General features: G+C 36.9%; 1 long non-coding RNA gene across 2 annotated transcripts in view; it reads left to right on the top strand.

Annotated features, from left to right (window-relative positions):
- The window catches only part of LOC140529257 (uncharacterized), a 287,201-nt gene that overhangs the window by 149,476 nt on the left and 125,132 nt on the right, over window positions 1–12,593 (top strand). For both annotated transcript variants that reach the window (XR_011975472.1, XR_011975471.1), the window contains exon 6: window positions 3,519–3,656. This is a non-coding gene — a long non-coding RNA (uncharacterized lncRNA). The remainder of the gene's footprint in view (window positions 1–3,518; window positions 3,657–12,593) is intronic.

The following is a 12,593-nucleotide window of genomic DNA, read 5'->3' as shown; positions in this document are numbered from 1 at the left end:
TTCTTTGTGCTTATGATGACATCAACTCTACCAGCTCCATTATTTGCCTCTCCAAGCACTGAGCTATCCTTCCATTTAGTTGCAATTTCTTTTTTTCTGTTTTGTGTATAGTGAGAATGTCAAGATTGATATGACTCAGCTCTTCTAATAGTATGTCTACTTCACAAATATGTGAGAATCTCACATTGAGGGAACCAGTAGTTGTTAAAATTTGATGACTAATAAAAATGAGATGATTGAAAAATAGTGTGATTCTTAATGTCCTCTAAATCCTTTTATAGCATTGTACTGCCATCACTGTAGAAACAGAAAAAGGAAACACTGGTCTACAAAACTATATTTTTCTTTTCTTTCATGGGTTGTAATGGCCAAATAATTCATCATGTGACAAGCCTATTGGTAATGATTCTGTCTGCATTTGGATAACCTGGGTCTTGGAAAGGAGATTTGGTCTTTTGTCAGAATTGTACTTGAAGACTTTCCAGCACTAGAAACTGCTAGAGCATATACTCCACTGGCACAGCTTTAGAGAGCTTGCATACTACAAAGAGGCATTGATTAGTGTAGGACTGTGTGCTTATAGAAGAGGAGAAGTGGCACCAAAGCCAGTAAAGGCAGCCAGATTAGACTAAATGTGCACAGAGGAGATTCATGTACGAGGTAACACAATTTGAAGGGCTTGATTTGCAAGGTATCTGACAGAGGAGAATATACCAAAGGTGCAGGAAAACAATCTTACTATTAATACCAAAAATGTGACCAAAAGAATGTAGATAACTACCGATCTACTTGTCTGCTTTTCCATTTAAAAATTTTTATGAACATTGTTTTATTGCGTTGCTGCCACATTCCTTGACTGATGACTATAGTAATAGGGAACATTCATTTTTGAAAGTTTTATTCTTCAGTGTTTATCAAGACTGTATTGAAAAATGCAGAGAATTTATAATCTCACTGTACTTAGTTTGTTGGGTATAACAAAGTATTTGACTTGTTAGAGCAAGATGCCACATTTGAAGAGCCCTTAGGTGTTCTTCCAACAGGGTGTCCACCACTCTGATGTTCAAAATCATGAAGAAAATGATTATAATGATCATCAAAATGAGTGAATAATTTAAGATTATTTAAATGAACTAACAGCAGAGATGACTTTGTTTAAAAGCCTTTTCATCATAAATATCAGGCAAGGGATAAAGAAAGATGTATGTTTGCCAAGGATGTTTCTCACTTGATGGAAGAGATCTAATGCAGAATCTTAGTTGAAGAGTATTTTCTTATGGTATATCCTCTAGATGTTGCTATTTGTGGATGATATTATATTGGTTGCATGAAGTCCTGGAAAATAACAATCTTCTGAAAGAGATCCAAAGTCCTTCAAAAGAGTTTGACTTGACAATTTGCATAGGAAAAAAGTTACTTAAGAATGTCTAATGCCCAGATTATAACATGTATTTGGATGGATACCTAGTAGACCTTGTCCATCAGCCAATACTTGCACAAAAGCAGTACAAATGGTCAATGAGATGGGCCCAGATTTGAACCCAGTATTATAGGAGACTGATTTAAAATTTCAAAACTCTAAAGACCTTGTTTCCCATGAAAGCAAAGGTACATTAAAAAAACCCCCAAGGTTTTGTAGGTTTTGCTACATCTCAACAAGACAGGGGACAATCTTTGAAGAATTAAAAATTGGTAAAAGATAGAGGACAATGGAGAAGAGGTGGATGGGAACAGACTTCAATATACAACCAATGAAGGACAGGAATAGAAGGTGACATCCAGAAATTATGATAGGAAGAGAATATGGAGCAGTAATATGGTAGGGGAAAGAGGTGGTAGTTAAATGAACCAAATGCTCCATTAATACTTTTGCAATGTCAAGAGAAAGCAAAGAAAATCTAACACATTGAGTAGAACCTCCAATGGAACCCATGCCATGAATTTATAGGAAGACACATGCAAGAATTATGCAAGATGGATAGGTATGGATGGTTGTGATCTTCATTGCTGGAGAGAACATTGATGAGTTCAGAGAACATTTGGATGTCTGTCTATCTATCTACCTATCTATCTATCATCTATCTATCTATCTACCTCCCTCCCAACCTCCCTATCTATCTATCTATCTATCTATCTATCTATCTATCTATCTATCTATCTATCTATCTATATTTTTATGTGACCCCATGCATTGTGCACACACAATGTTCTCTATGAGTTGCACTGACACTTTTAAATAATCATAGATGAAATCATGATCCTCAGGGCATTCTCATTCCTCATGTTTCACTGATTTTATTCCATGTTCACTATTCTCCAAATGACCTCCTTTTCCTTTGAGTGGTGTGCCAGTGGTTATTAGCTTTTCATAACAAGACAATAATTTTTTTCCTTAAAATGACTATGGTGTTTGAATTTGAGATACTAAAATAATATTGCAAGAATAACAAGTAAGCAGGAAAGCTGTAACCTGAGTATCAAGCTTGCTCCAGACAAAGTGGAAACTTGGAATTTAATGGGAAATCCACAATAACTTCAATGAACTGTCTTGTAATGGGGAGTGAGACTGTCATTTTTCTTCGGTTTGCTGTTCACAGACATAATAGTGCTCTGGGTGATTCAGACAACAGAATGTCACCTTCCCACCTGTCCTACCTCAAGTTTTTGGAATGATCTCAATCATTACATCAATTTATCAAATTTTATTTTAGCTATGGGGATCTGGCCTGCTGTTTCTCTTCTATGGGATAATTTTTCTACCAAAAAAAGAACAGGTTCTTGCAGCAATGAGTCCCTGGAGCTGGTGAAACTGGTTGGCCTTGTTGACAAATACTCTTGGTCTCAATTGCTGATGTTTCTCAGCCTGCCCTGGGATTGTGTAACATTGTGAAACTCTATGTGGAAATAAATGAATATATTAACGATGAGTTCTGTTGTAGTGACTGAGACCACGTGAGACAATAATTATCTTCTGTGGCTACTTTTGGCAATAGTTGACACTACCCTTTTTTTTCAGTTCACTGTTCCTGTTACCATAAGTCCTGTCATTATTCATTCAAGGAGTCAACTAGCCTCAGACAGCATTACAAGGCAAGCTGGTCAGACAGAGTAATAGACTATAGGATTCAAGTAATATACTCTTGGCTTGTCTCTGTGATGATTGAATAGAATGACCTTCCCTCTACCGGTGACCCTTCCTCACTCAAAACAAAGTCAAGTGCAAGTCATGTCATTATTCCTCTGATGGCATGGTCTTCTTCAGCAACGAAGGACAAACACACACACACACACACACACACACACACACACACGGGTTAAGTTTATATGAATTGAATTTTTGAAGTAGAAAAAATTCAAAGTCTTGCCACTCTACATCCAGACTACTTTTTCAGTGTTTGAAAAAAAATCAGAATGCTTGTTAGTCAGATATTCAATCAATATGCCCATAAAGTGTATATATGTATAAACATGTATGTGTATATATATATATATGTATATTCATTTTCTGCTTTTCACAGAATTGCATTTCACTGTACATAGCTACAAAGGAAGAAGGAAGCCAGTCCCTCATCCTACCTCTAGAAGTCACAACCTCTAGAAGGAGACTGGCCAGGCACAGATGAGAACGCTTATGAACATGAATGACAGAAACAAATGTAGGTAAATCCAAGTTTAATTAATTAAAAGGATGGCAAGAGTGACCTGGGATGATAGAGGACAGATTGGCTTAGTTTGTAAAGGCATGGTGAAGGAGGTTGCTGAGACCTAGTTGAGCACAGAAGTGAGTTGGGAGACCTGGATTTGAATCCTTGGTTTGCCCCTAACTAGCTGTGTGCCTCAATGTGTCTAGTAGCATAATAAAGGGATTAGACTAGATCAGTCTTCACTTGGGTGACATAAACTTGGTATTATTATATTTTGATAATTGCATTTGAATATAACTGATTTCCTTTGTATTCTTACGTATTTTATTTTATGTGTTTAAAGATGCAATACTGAGAAGGGCTCGAAAGGTGTCATCAGATTGCCAAAGGAGTACATGACTGAAAAAGAAAGGTTAAGAACCTCTGGATTAAATCTCTTATGTCCTTTCTTGTTCTGACATTATGGAAAGACAAAGTTAAAAGTCATCCTTGAAGGAAGGAGGCCATGATTAGGCAAAGAGGAGTAGAGTGGGCCTTCCAGGTTGGAAGGAAGCAGGAGCTAGTAAATATTGGGGAGGTGGACAGACAGAAAGCAGGTATTTTGTTGAGATGGCATGAGCCACAGAATATTGGGAAATAAGGTAGTAAAGTAGTTATTGCCCAGTTAAAACTATCCTTAGAAAAGTTTGAGGGTTTGTTGGACAAGATCTGTGAATTCATTGGCAAAGGCAACTTCCCACAGGGAAACCAATCTCCAGGTTCATATTAGTACCTGCTCTGTAACTTATTGTCTTGTATGTGTGGGGCATAGAGAGATTAAGTGACTTCTAAAGGGACATAGAGTCAAGAGGTATAAGAAGTAGAACTTGAATCCAGGTCATCCTGGCTCAAGAGCCTGAACTCTCTCTACTACAGCTCTCTCTCTCTCTCTCTCTCTCTCTCTCTCTCTCTCTCTTTCTCTCCTAAAATACTTCAATACTTCTATTAGAATCACCGAATTTTTCCTGTTCATTATCCTATCTCTAACCCCTTTCAAATCTAACCAACACGTGCCAGGTATGATGGTGGTACATACCTATAATCCTTGCTACTGGGGGACAAGGGTGGGGTGGGGTTGGAACCTGGTAGATTGCTTGAGTTTGGTAATTCTGAGTTGCAGTAGTATTAAAGTTGCAGTGGAATTAAGGCTAATTGGGTGCCCATACAAAGTCTAGCACCAGTATGGCGCACTCATGGAAGCTGAGGGTCATTGGGTTGCCCCAAATTAGAGTGAATTAGCCTAGATCAGAGAAGCAGAGAAGATTAAAATTTCCATGAGGATCAGTACTAGAATCACCTTGCGAATGGCTGTTGTTTTTTCAGTTCCTGGAGACCTATTCTTAAAAAAAAGAAAGAAAAGAAAGAAAGAAAAGAAGGAAGGAAGAAAGAAAAAAAATTACTAGCATTGACTTCTGTATGCAGAGCACATTCTAGGTACTAGAATATAATATAATAGGCAATGAGGTTATTGAAACCCAAACTGAAACAATTCATCTTGTGAAGAGAAGCTTTTCCTTTCCACCCTGGCTGGCTGGTTTGGTGGGCAATCTAAATAACCTGCTCAGACCTTGATCCCCCTTTCCCTTCCTCCTGGTGGGCGTTGAGGTAAACTACAGTAACTTGTCCTAATGGAACAAGTCAACCCTTCCCTCAGAGTTATTTTTTGCTACTATTGCTGGCATGCTAGATGCCCAGAAGCATCAGTGACAGCCCTAGTTCAGAGTTTCCTAGGGTTTGTGGGTTTAGCTTAAACTCAACATTATTTTAACACCTCTTAATACACTTGATATTTACAGCATACAGTAGGTGGCAGATACCAGTTGGGATGGTGGTGGAGGGAGATGCTTTATTTAATGCCATAATCCTTTCTTTCAGTCCCAAGAAAACCATGAAGATTTTTTTCCCTCCAAGAATTTATTTTCCTAACTGGCTGAGACATTTAAATTCTTTTTGAATGTTTTCTTTCTAAAAAGTTACAAGAAGAAGCAACTGAAGTATCTCACTAGGAAAGACTATTGACTTTACATGTGAAAGAAAAGAAAATGTTGAGGAAGAATCCCCTAAAATATCATATCTCCTAATCAAAAGGAACCAAATAAAGAGAGAAAAGTTACCTAAAATATTTCAAGACTCACATAGTTTCTTATAGCCTATTAGAATCTGTGAGGGTCAGTGGAGGAGGTCAAATTTTTTTTCCAAGGTTCAAGGATATCTGACATGGATTCTTTAGTGTTGGAAAATTCAGTTAGAAGGAAAAAAAGGGGAGAAAAATTATTATCTATGTGTAGTTTTTTTTCTTTTTTTACTCTTTTAATAAGTTTTCAGTAGCATAATGCATTCAAAGCAAGGCACATTCACCTCAATGTAATACAGTCTCAGGACATGATTTAGATGGAAAATTTAAGTAAGATTAATGCAATTTATTATCCGACAGGATATCCCTACAAGCCACACTGTTTGGCTGAATTTTAGATTCCCAATCTAATATTTCAGATGAGATTTCCAGATGGGTGTCTTATTCCTCTATTAGTTTAGTCAGGGAGATATAGAGTTTGTAAAACAGGAGAGGTTAAACTAGTTTTAACACTTGATTAATCATTGAAATTGCTTTGTTACTGTTTGAAATTCACTGACTTTTGTTTATTAAGTAACTCCCTAAAACTCAAAGCCAACACAAACTGTAGGCATATTTCCAGTATTGCTAATTTATCTGATGACTTCTTCAAAGGAGTCTTAGAAAAGTAGCAAATTTATGATTACATGGAAAGGGAAGTGTGATCCTCGGGTCTTGTTTAGTGAAGGGGAAAAAAAAGGAAAGTGTGGTTTTATATGACTCAGGAAAAAAAAAAGCAATGAAAACCCATATCCTAATTTGTTGGCAAGTTCCTGGGTAGATAAATTTCTACAACACATGGAGTGAATAATTAGCAGATCTTTGTTGTACATCACCAAGCAAAGGCTGATTGAAATCAAACCAACTTAGGTGACAAACCACACATACATTCTGCAATTTATACACTACCCCAGAGTCTATTAAGGAAGGTGAACTCCAGAGTACAGGCCGATGCTTTGTTGAATTCAAAAGTGAGAGGACCCTCTAGAGTCACAGAAAATTAAACACCATGTCTCCAAGTGCGCCAAAATGTTTCTCTTCTTAAAGCTTGGGGCAAAGAGAGAAGAGGGCCACGGATGAAGGACAATGCCAAAGCCCAAACTTTTTCTTGCTGTATTAAAGTTTCCTGATCTCTAAGCTTGGTAAATTGATCACAATTTCTTTTCGGAGGCCTATCAGGAACAAACCAGTGAGTTGTAGACATAAATTTGAATTCCAGTCTTCAACTACCCCAGCTCATAAATGCATTCCTAAATGCTGACTATGCCAGAAGACCAGGGCTGGAAAACCACTTGGCAGGAACCATTAGTTTCAAAATGAGATGAACTGCTCTATTTAGCCCTCATTCAAAACTTTACAGAAATGCCAGATTTCCATAAACACAGGTTTCCTTGAATTTCCAGGGCTTTGATTAACTGGTAGATGAGGGTGTCTTGCAAATATAGATTTGTATGCAGAATTCAGCTCGAAAGAGATTGGGAGTTAGAAACCAACTAAAAGCTTCCCTCCAGCCCTGCTTAAATATTTTAACTCTTCCTTACGTTGCAGAAAGCTCTTTTTGTAACAAGAAGTTAGAAGAATTAAGAATTATTCTGTGGCTTAACAAATAGGGTTGTAGATCATGTTCTTGTCATGTATATCCCCATCTGTTAAGCTTTTTATGACAGATTGATAGCTTACTGCTTCATATTATAGGTTTAAAACTCTGAAGGAATGAAAGAATTTAAAAAATACACTTTTTGTCTGTTTGAAAGTCATAAAGCTGTGGCTTTAACTAGAAGAAAAGATTGCCTTTGAGGAGAGATTTTTCTTATTTCTATGGTTTTTTTTCTTCTGCTTGTCATTTTGCTTGGTCAGCTCTTAGGGCATTTGGCCAGTCCACTAGTACATTAAGGCCCTGTCTTCATGGAGTCATTGAGTTGAATGTTTGGGGAGACAGAGTCTGGGGTTCTCATTTGTATGGCATTCTCAAAAAACCTCTTTGAGTTTAAATAGATGGTTTCCTGGGTGGATTTTTTCTGTAATAAAAACAGTTGATTCAGTCCTGCGTTTCTAAATAAATAGTGGAAGGTAGAGGGAGGAGCCTAAGTTATGGTGTCAACTGCTTTTGTAAACAACTGTACCAGTGGAGTTTGCCCACCTGTTTATCAGTGCCAGGCAATCTGATATGGAACCTCTTTGGTTCTAATATTTCATTGTTCTCTTGGAGGCTTGACTGGAGGAAGATAGCTAGTCAAACTAGTATATTTTATTAAAATAATAAATTGTTATTTTACACACACACACACACACCCCTTACATTTCATTGTCTTCCCCGCCCCCAACTCCATATATCCCCTGTCACTCACAGAATGTGAGTTCCTTGAAGGAAGAACTTTTTTGGGGGGGGTGAGGGATGGCCTTTATATCTCTGTCTTCTAGCATAGTACCTGGTACATGAGTAGGTACTTAATACATGTTAGCTGAATGAAGAAATGAGGGTTAATTCATAGAGGGGTAGCTATGGTACCATGAAAATGATGTTGGCTTTAAAATCATAGGACTTGGGTTCAAATCCAGAATTTGGCACTTATCTGTGTGATGTGATTTCATATAAGGGATCCCACATAACCTCTCTAAGCCTCAGTTTCCTCATCTGTAAAATAAGGAAGTTATATTAGATGACTCTTACGGTCCTTTCCAACTCTTAATTCTATGAATGAGAAGACAACTCTTCCCTCTCCATTCTATGCCTTATCCTCCATGGAGAGTTTGATGATAATTAGTCTCCACTTTTAAAGACAGAAGAAAGAAACATTGAGGTATAGAACTGGAAACTCTGCCTTAATGATTTGATAGCCTGGAAATTGGCCAGGCCATTTTGGCTGTGATTGCTCAATGCTACCAACGCTGCCTCAACTGACCCTCCCTGTCTAAGAATATCATTGTGGCACCAGAGCTGACCTCTTGTTTGACCACAGTGTGGAGTGCTCTCTTGCTTACATCACTATCCTCCTTTCTTTTTTTGTTTAGAGATCACCCAAAGCTAAAAATTTTTATTCTATAATGGCTGCTCTGTTCTTTCCTCTACCCCCCTTTTTTCTTAGCTAAAAGGAAATTAGTGAGTTTGAATCAGGATGGTGAGGTCTGATACAGGGACAAAAAATTAAAAAAAAAACCTAAATAAAGCATGCATGTCTGCTGAACTATGAGTTCTCATATGTGGGGCCCTCAGTGGTCTGACCTCAGAGGAAAGAGTCAATAGACCACCAGGCAAATAGTCGAGGGTCTTACAGCTAGAAAGAAGCCCGGAGCTCTGGAGCCTCTCCAGAACAAAGGGAACTGTAAAATCCTATTCCCTTACATCCCAGGCTGGAGACTTCTGTGAAGGGACAGAAAGAAGACAGAGATTGCAAGATGAGAAAGAGCAGAGGTTGAGGAGGAGGAAAAACTAGAACTAGCTCATGGGACTCTTTGGTATTCTACTCTAGGTTGCGTGTAAGGTCTTAGGGGATTGTGAGAAGGGAAGTGTAAATGGTAGTGAAGATGGAAGGGAAAGAGGGTATGTTGTTTAGGAGTCTGTAACTTGGTGATTTTTCCTGGTGAGATCAAGTTCCCTTTATCTAAGTGTCTGGTGAATAGCATCTTATACATACTAGGCACTTAATAAATGCTTGTTGAATGAATGAATGAATTCTGCTAGTTAAAAAAATTAAGTGAATAAAATCTCAACAGCCCCAGTAAAAAGCTTTTTTTTTTTTTTTAATCAGACCTGTCATTTCATTAATGTAGGGAAGTCCCAGTGAGGAACTTCTTCTAACATTGTCAACTGGCACATGCTCGATGACGTAGAAAGTTTCCTGAGGCAGTTTACTAGTTAAGTCACCTAGTCAATATATGTCAGATGCAAGATCTGCCTCTTGATGATGAGGACAGCTCACTATCTAATATAATTTGCTTTAGAGAATATGGGACTTGTCCTCGATGAATATATATGTATATGTGCATATATATATTTATGTATGTATATATTTATAAATATATGCATGTATATGTATATATACACATAAACATATGTATATATTTATAAATACATATATTTATATATGGAATATGTTGAAATTCAAATTGACTATTATTTGCTATGCACTTTGTTAACCTTGGGCAAAAGAAATAAAAGAAAGCAAGATGGTCTCTGTTCTCAAAAGAGCCTGTATTTTATTTAGGAAAGACAACACATTAAGAGAGAAGTTGAGAGGTGGGAGAGGGGTGTGCATGCTTAGTGATATATCTAAGAAATAGTGAGATATCTAGGAAATACTATGGAAACCTGAAATAGAGCAAGATAAGGCTAAAGCTGACCTATCAAAATCTAGGGTACTTTTGGGGTGGGGTGGGGTCCAGTTTTCTGGTGGGGAGGAGTAGAGATTATCTAAAGGAAGCTGAATGGAGATGACATGACCACAAATATCTGGGAAATGAATTGACTATTTGTATGACCCTAGAAAATTGGCTAACCACTCTGTCTAGGTCTCAGTTGCCCCATCTGTTAGAATGTGCATAATAATATTACTTACCTCGAGGTTATTGTGAGGCTCAAATGAGGTAATATGTGTGAAGTTCTTTGATATAGGATCAGTCCTCAAAAAATTGTGAGATCAGCAAAGGATACATTTGTAACTTTCTCCCCTCCCTTTCAATATGTTCCTTTTCCCTACGTGGAGAACTTTCGTATTTATATTCCACATTCATATTGGATGTCCCTTTGAAATAAGGCCCAATTTCCATTTTTCTCAGATTATTCAATAGATCTCTGATTCTGTTAGAGCAGGTATGATATTCATCAGAATGGATCAGAACCCCTCCATACCTTCTCATCCTTTTATAACTCTTGTCTATTTTCCCATAAATCCTCCACACAGAATATATACAATGTTGAGCCCTTTTTTCTGGTTAGTTTTTTGAACATATTAAAAGGACCAAGGGGAAAATTTTTTGTTCAGGGTGTTCTTCAAATTATATTACATAAATGGCAGCTTATTGTGTCTACTCATGGGACTACCCTTTTCAGTGAGTCGCAGTGTGGGAAGAATTATTGGCTACAATTTGCCTCTCTGTCTCTGTCTCTCTCCATTCACACACTTATCTATTATCTATATACTTATGTAAGTATATAGATCTGTTATGTTATCTCTCTCTCTATTTGACTGATATGACTTTATATTAATTAATCAATGCATCCATCTTAGTCAAAGTCACAAATTCAGATACCATCAATATTAAATACAGGTCATTATGTTATATGGTAACTAATGTTTTATATTCTTAATATAATTAGAAAATTAAAACACAAAGTTTACAATGTGGCTTCTTTTTTTCTTTTTTGAAAAAAAAATATGATTTAAAGAAGATAAAATTAATCTTATCCCAACTTTACAGAGGAGTAAATTGTAGCCCAGAAAGCTTCACTGACTTGTCCATGGTTCTGTATCAGAACACAACTCCAAATTCCAAGTTCAATATACTTTCTACTACACCAAGTTGCGGGATATGTAAATATTTATTACATATTTATATATAGCTGAGAGTCAATTTATATCACTCTCTAATTGTTTCGTATGTTAGCTCTTATCTCCCAAATGGAATGTAAACATTTTGAGGTCAGGGAGGCGAAAGGGCCATATATATCTCTGTGTTCCCCAAAGTGCCTGGTATAGCATTGTGCACACAGTAGGTATCCAATGACCATTCATTACAATCAATTGATTGTCCTTTGGGGAAATATATTTTATAAGTGACCTTGAATCTTGTGGTGATACATGATTCCAATGATGTATTTATTCCCTCCACTGACATCCCTTCACTGCAAATTGATCTTAAGCTATTTTTCCCCTTTCCATCTAGCATACTATTGTCTAGAATACCAAATCATTCAAAAAAAAAATTGATTTTCCCTATCTCATCCAGACTGGAGGTAAAAAGACCACTCATGGTTCAGGGGCCTTTGATATGCTCCGTGTCCAACCTAAGCCAGTTTGTGTCTTCCTAATTTGGTGTCCTCCTGCTCCACATTGATTCTGAACCCAGTATAGCATTGTACAGCTCAGATTCCTGAACTCAAGAGATCCAGTATCCTCAGACTTTTTTGTTGTTAAGATTACAGGCATGTGCCACCACACAGAGACAGTGTCAACTCATTTTAACAGTAGCTTTTTGGGGCAAGAATATCCAGAAAGGAATTTAAATCTGTAGCTGGTAGGAAATAGAAAAGAAAGGAAAGAAAAGAAAAAGAAAGGGAAAAAAGGGAAAGGAAGGGAAAGGAAGGTAAAAGAAAGGAAGAGCAAAGAAGGGAAGGAAACAGGATGGGAAGGAAATCACCATCATCTATATTCCAAAGACAAGTACCATATTTATTGTCTTTGGATGATCTACTATTTCCAGTTTTCAACTCTATTTTCCATATCCTTTCTATATCTTATATTCTTGTCTATATCCTTTCTAGACATACAAATATTTAAGAGCTAATTGTATCTTACACTGATTATTGTCATCATTTTCTTCATATTTGTCATTCTTTAAATTATGAACTTGAAACATCAACAATTATTTCAATATACAAAAAATAGAAGAAGATTTGTGAAACTAGAAACTTCCATTTTGCAGTTTTTTCCAGCTAAATATAAATTTAACATGATAGCAATTATACTGCCTTTCCAGTCTGTATCTCCTTCGAAATTTCCCTTTACTGTCTTCTTTGTAGTTTTAAAGGTGTTATGTTTTCTCTTTTCTTTTTTTCCCATCCTTATCGCTTCCTCACA

Source organism: Notamacropus eugenii, chromosome 2 (assembly GCF_028372415.1).
Source record: "Notamacropus eugenii isolate mMacEug1 chromosome 2, mMacEug1.pri_v2, whole genome shotgun sequence".
Lineage (NCBI taxonomy): Eukaryota > Metazoa > Chordata > Mammalia > Diprotodontia > Macropodidae > Notamacropus > Notamacropus eugenii.
This window is presented reverse-complemented; position numbering and strand designations above follow the sequence as displayed.